This window comes from Zosterops lateralis (genome assembly GCF_965231275.1).
Source record: "Zosterops lateralis genome assembly, chromosome: 15".
NCBI lineage: Eukaryota > Metazoa > Chordata > Aves > Passeriformes > Zosteropidae > Zosterops > Zosterops lateralis.
In genome coordinates, this window is record NC_139775.1 from 9,312,634 (window position 1) to 9,318,633 (window position 6,000).

A 6,000-nucleotide genomic window follows, 5' to 3' on the forward strand; every position below is an offset into this window, starting at 1 on the left:
CGTCTGAGGGCTCAGCCCTGCCCTGCCCTGAGGCGCCCTGCCCTGTCCTGCCCTGCCCTGTCCTGTCCTGCCCTGTCCTGCCCTGTCCTGTCCTGTCCTGTCCTGTCCTGCCCTGTCCTGCCCTGCCCTGCCCTGTCCTGCCCAGCCCTGCCCTGCCCTGCCCTGCCCTGCCCTGCCCTGCCCTGCCCTGCCCTGTCCTGTCCTGTCCTGCCCTGCCCTGCCCTGCCCTGCCCTGCCCTGCCCTGAGGCGCCCTGCCCTCCTTCTTGACTTCCCCTGGCATGGAGGCCCTTAATCGGAATAACGTTTTAAAACCCAGCTTTTAGGCCTAAGGTGTGTGTGCCCGCGGGTGTCCCCACACGGTTACCGAGCTCTCCGGGGAGGACAGGCCGCTGAGGGAAGCTGTGAGCCGCCTTGTCCCCTGGCCGGGGCGGCTGCCGGCTGAGCAGAAAGGCAGCAGATGTTTAATGTCTGTCTGCGAAATGCGAAATGCCACCAGGCTCTTCACTGCTCAGCCCTTTACGGTATTTCCCTTATGGCTGCCTCGCTTCTTTTGTTCTTCCTTGGCAAGCTAAACGAGGAAGGAACTCGTGAATTAATAGAGGAGGAGGTGTCAAAATTTAAATGATTTTTTTTTTCCTTGCTAGTATTTACTCAGTTTGCAACACTTGTCACTGAGGGAAGTATTATAGTTACTCATAAAAGAGAAATCCGGAGACTCTTAATGTGAGAGTTGGTGAGGCGGGAGGTTCTGGAGGGAACCTGCCTTTTCTCCGTCCTCAGAAAGGTCAATAGTTACCCTGTTACCCTTCTCCCAAGGGCTGTGGGTCCTCTGCTCTCACCATTACTCTCCTTAGCTCATTTGGAAAATGGTGCACTTCTTTATACAAAAATACTTTACCTAACTTCATAGTTGGTTTTTGAAACTTAAAATCATAATTCATTCCTAAACAGGTTATTTGTGCTATAGATGAAAACCCTCAAATAGCCTGGAGACCAGAAACCTTCTGGCTCTTCAAAATTAAGCTTGAAACCTTTGTCCTTTCTCTGTTCAGTCTGTGTTATAGACTCGATGATCTTTTGTCTTTGAGTATATTCGTTTTTCCCTCGGTACTTTACTTCAGCAGCACTCACCAGGCAAATTAATCTAAAATGAAGTTTACAACCATGTATCTGAAGTTTCCAGGCCTCAGAAGGACTTGATTTGTGTAATGGGACAGGATTTAATTCAGTTGTAATTTTTAATACAAGTTTAAGTAGCAGCCCTTCATAATTCTTTAGCCAATTATATCTAACTGCTCACAGATTATGTATTGTATGTGTTTTCAGTCAACTGTATAGAACCCCATCAAACTGGTAAATAGAATTGTCCTCAGCTTTTGATAGACTACAGCAGGAGACACAGATATGAATAACTTTCCTGGAATGACAGATGGGACTGCAGCAAGAATCTGGCCATTATGTTTCAGTTGCACTAATATGTTATGGATCAGCATTACAAAATAAGCCCATTAACACAGTGGAGAAAGAGGAAGTCATTGGCAGAACAAGGAAAAGAATTTATGAATACCATTTCCTAATCCTTCAGTCTAAACACTAAACCCTGTGGTCATTAAGAATTCAAAAATAGAGAATATTATTATTTCTAAACTGTGATCGTGCATTTTTATTCAAGGTTTACCTCACGTATTGTATTATGGAAGATGTTGACAAAGCGGAATTTCTTAAAGGAACAACAATCTGTCATGTAAAGGCTGCTTTATTTGCAGTGTCTGTGACTCAGTGGACTGATGATACTGTCACTTCTTGGAAATCTGAGTGGAAGAGGCTACAAATAAACCAAATCTCCAGCTTAGCAGTCATAGGCAAGGAATGGCTATCTGATAAAGGGAAATGATATAACTAGATAAGTACAGCATTTTTTATGCAGCCCTGGAAGCAGTCCCTGTTGTTCTCCATATGGGGCGAGTGAAATGTGTATCAGATACAGATTAGTGCATGTTTAGTCTATACATAGGAGAAACCTGTCCATCTTTCATCGTGAAAGGTTTTGGACAACTGCATTTGAAAAAAGAATGGGTGTGAAGTGAGTAAAAAATAATGTCTGGACCATGAGGAGTTACTTCATTAGTTCTCAAAACATGGAGCAGAACTCTCCAGCATCTGCAGCAAAGTGGCCTAGAAAGTCTTTCACAGCTTGATCTGTAGCATAATAACTGTGGAGCAAGAAAATCCCATGTGGTTCATGTTCATGGTGTCTGTTATTACTGGTGATTTAAAAAAACCACAAACAAACAAACAAAAAATAATACTTGATTCTTGTGCTAATTAGTGTATGGCATACTGCAAAGCATCAAGACACTATGGCTGATTTAGTTAAGAAAAAATTGTAGTAAACATGTAGGAAAAATTAGATAGAAAAATAATCCTCACAACTCCCCTAAATATTGCATTAAAAAATATAAAGTGAGTGTAGTATTGGTCTCTTCTGCTTTTAGTAGTGGTAGGATAATTCATCCGTTATCATTCAAGGAGCAGAGGTGGTCACAGGCCATGTTTTCTCATTGAGCATTGATGGGCTGTATTTGTACACATTGGTTGGGAGTGTTTTGGATCATTATAGCTGTGCCTCTTGTGAAGTGTAGGTGTTTGCATTCCTGACTCGCACAGAGCTGCGAGGGCTTGGAGAAAACAGTCTCTGAGCTGGTGTTACATGTGCGTGTGTGGGGCTTTCTTTAGCAGAACCAGAAATCTTTGCCAAGTTCTCGGGTAATGAATGAACTTGCTGAAAGCAGAGCATGTAAAGGTTAAATGGAAGAAGAAAGGGAGATCAGGGCATGTTTCTTGAAGGTGAACTATAGGGGAGTTCAGGGATTCAGGAATTAATCATTGGGTTCTGTGCACCTTTATCACAGGCGATTATTGGGTACATCACTGCTGCCTTTGAAGTGCTGTGTCTTCTCTCCTCCTTCGCAATAACCCAGGACTGGATGCCAGTTTTCTTCCTTGTTCTCTTGTGTGAAAAGAAAGTTTGTGCCTTTCCTATGAACATCACGAAAAGGGTAATTTTCCCCTCTGGCTTTCTTTCTGTACCACTAAAGTAGAGACACTGGGATGACTCCTCTAGAAGACACAGCTCCACTTCTTATTTCCATACTTTCTATACATAGCAAATCTACTTTCCTGTTTCTCTGGGAACTTGGGGAGATTTCTTTAGTATTTGAAAATGAAGCATCATTTTCTTTTCCACATGAGAGCACCCAGCCTGATCTTCTGGCTACATTAAGAAAGAAGAAGTGCTATTAAACATTCAGGCATGGCATAATAGCCTCTGATGGATGTTTCCCATGTCAACAACGCTATCTGAGACCATTGCCTGAACCCAAGGTTTGCACGGTTTCCTACTTTGAGTGACTTGTGAGATTAGTTCTAAAGTCACTTAGTAAGAATTTTAAAAAGATAGGGCATGAACAGAAGCAGACCTGCTCTCCTTTATCTTTTAATGTCAGAAAAAACTGTAAGTAGGCCACAGAGAACAGGAATTGTAATGAAATTTGGTGGGTTTTCCAGTTTCTTTAGCTTTTACATTTACTGAGGTGATTCTTATTGAATAAGTCTCTACATTATTATCCTTTTGTAGGGTTTGTCTTCCATGTTTTTTGGAGTCAGTGTGGGTGGTTTTCACAAATATCTCTGGTGTTACCTTTGGACAGACGCCATGTTTCTTACACTTTTCATTCTTGCCATGGTTACTTGGTCACTTTGACCTCCCCCTACACACACTGGCAATATTTCCAAGCAGTTCTGGAATAGCTAATGCTTGTGATTTAAATCTGACACTGTTGGTAATGGAAACTTTAGATATATGATTTAATAATAAAGCTGCAGAACAGAAATATTCACATATGATTTCTTTTAAAAGAACCTCTGGTCTTTGTGGGGGTTTTGCAAAATGTATGTACACACTTTCATATATTAGGTTTCCTAAACTATGGACTGTACAGAGTAGCAGGCTTGCCATTAGCTCTGTTTTCTTGTTTTTCAGCAGTAAATAGCAAACTAACTATTAAACTGGAAATGGCAAACAAAACTGTAAGGGGAGAATATTTGATGCAAACTCTGGCTTTTGGGGAAATAGAGGGAAATAGGGAAAGAAAAGAAAATATCCAGATTTCCCAGATTTTCATTTAATCCTCTTCTTGTCCATCTGAATGTATTACAGAATGTAAATCTGTTACCTCATATTCCTTTGCCTTTCCAGCTGCCTTGCTTTTTATGACACATGCTGGATTCAAATTTAGACTAAGCTTAGTGACTTCTCCAATCTTATATTTCAGATTTGCATTTAAACAGAAAATATACAGCCCCAAAAGCAATGCAAATATTACATCTATGTATAATTAGCATTAAGACATTTAAGAAAAATGGAAAAGGGATTTATGGTTTTGCTATATGAAAAAGCTATTTACCATTATAGATCTTCATTGAAAGTTGTTTTCATCTGAGTGGTGTTTTTGGAGATTGCATACTAGGGATGAAAAGAAATACTCTTCCCTTTTGTCATAAGCTTTCCTTACAACAACAGTGAATTGTCTTGCTCTGTCCTGTAGTCTGCTAAATTATCAAATTGGATTCACTTATTCAGCTGTGTGGCAGTTACACTGTGAAGTGTTTCCATCCATTTCACAGAGCCATTAGTAAGTGTTGATATGTTTAATACTACGATGCAGACTGTATGCCAGTTCCTGTTCTCAGGATGCTGTAGGGTCTGGGAGACTCTTGAAGTGTTCTTAACATTATTTCCATATTCTTTAAATGCTTTGCAGGATTATATAAGACTTACTTGGGTATTACTTTTTTTTCTTTTTTTTTTTTTTTAAAGAATCTTATCCTCAAGAAACTTAATGTTTTCTTACAAATTTATTTTTAGTTGAAGTAATAAAACTTAGGTGTCTCCCTCAAGGAATTTCCTTTCAGTTAAAAAAGAAAAATCTTACAAGAATTGCCTTTTGATAGGCTTTTCCCCTGTGCTTGCTGGCTTACAGAAATCTGAGTAGGTCTGGTTATCCTATGAGGATTGTGTTTCATGTCTTAGACTTTCCGAGCTGTTTACTGCCTGTGATGGACCTTTCAGACTTTGCATCTTGTAACATTTTTTGTGGTGAAAGTGTACTGGGAGAATATTCCTGAAAGATACATTTTAAAAATGCAACTTCAGTGCATGCTCAGTGGTGAGTGTGCTAAATTAATTTGGTTGCTTAGATCCACCACCTGGGGATAATGAAACCCTGCAGTGCAGAAGAGAGGCAATAACACACCACTGTTTGTCACTCCCCTGTCCATTCCTTGGGAGTTCTGGTGTTGATCAGAACACCCATAACAGTAAAAATGGATAGAGAATCTTGTTGGGTCACTGCACTGTAGCATCTCTGGGTTCTTTGTTTTCTGTTTGCCCCATTGAAATCTCTTTTCTCATGGCATCGTGTTGGGTTTTGAATGCAAGACTCTTACGCTGTACTGTCCCTGTGTTTATCTTAAGCATTTGCATGCAGTCCCCCTCTGCTAAGTGAATTCTTATGGGGGAAATAGCTCCATTGTTTATTGAATTCCAACTGTTGAAATTTTCTGGAAAGCATCATTTATATGTAACAGGGTTTGCCTATAGCAGCTACATGAGCTCTGCCTTGGTGCAAGGGTAGGGAGAGAAGCATTCCTTTGGGATCTTTATGTTACCTGCAGGCTTCCTGTTGACCTTTTTCTCCTTTGGGGTGGAAAGGGACCAACTGCATCTGTTATGTTGTGACACATCTTGGCTGCTGCAGATGGGGTGGACAGAATCTGACCTAGGAGAACATGTGTGAAAGGTGGTAGAGTCTTGTGCCCTGTCTTTGTGCAGACTGCTTTGCCATTTGATGAACATCCAGCCAGTCACTCTTGATAAGTATTGCTGTAAGTGACCTAGAATTTGGAGTTTTTTCATTTATTTTCCTTTTATAATCAGG